The sequence below is a fragment of the Arachis ipaensis genome, chromosome B04 (genome assembly GCF_000816755.2).
Source record: "Arachis ipaensis cultivar K30076 chromosome B04, Araip1.1, whole genome shotgun sequence".
NCBI lineage: Eukaryota > Viridiplantae > Streptophyta > Magnoliopsida > Fabales > Fabaceae > Arachis > Arachis ipaensis.
The window spans coordinates 117942874-117943425 of record NC_029788.2 but is presented as its reverse complement, the minus strand read 5'-3'; the positions used below and the strand labels follow the sequence as shown (position 1 = coordinate 117943425).

The 552-nt window shown below is 24.1% G+C and overlaps 1 long non-coding RNA gene across 1 annotated transcript in view; it reads right to left on the bottom strand.

Moving 5' to 3' along the window:
- LOC107638047 overlaps positions 1-274 on the bottom strand; it is an 837-nt gene extending 563 nt beyond the window's left edge. The window contains exon 1 of the long non-coding RNA XR_001619709.2: positions 146-274. This is a non-coding gene — a long non-coding RNA (uncharacterized LOC107638047). The remainder of the gene's footprint in view (positions 1-145) is intronic.

The following is a 552-nucleotide window of genomic DNA, read 5'->3' as shown; positions in this document are numbered from 1 at the left end:
ATTTTGAAAGAAAAAGTTTTTATTTTTTAAAAAGAAAGAAACATAATTTATTTTTTAACTAGTTTTAACAATATAAAGTATTAAAATGTAATTTTTTTAAGAAAAATTAAACATGGCCTATTAGATAACTAACATATACCAATACCGATGGAAAAAACAAGTAGAATGACCAAAACACAGGTAAAGGCCTTCATCTTCTTAGGTGCTTGAAAGTATGAAATAACAGGTGGATGTCTATCTATTTATAATAAGAATAAGTCATTTACTTTTGGTGCCATATTTACTATAATCGATTAAAATTAATTACAGAACCGAATAAGAGGAGGATATTGCTCTAGAAGGGTTTTAATAAATAATAATATATACTATTTTTAAATTTATTTCAAGAATATATGTTAAAAATAATGTTGGATGTGCTGATACATAATGGTATTTAGATATGTCTAAATGTGTCCAAAAATTTTTTTTATTTTTTATCAAGACACAGTTAAACACAACAGACACACATGTCAAATGAATGTCGATAAAAGTCACCAAAAAAAAAATGAATGT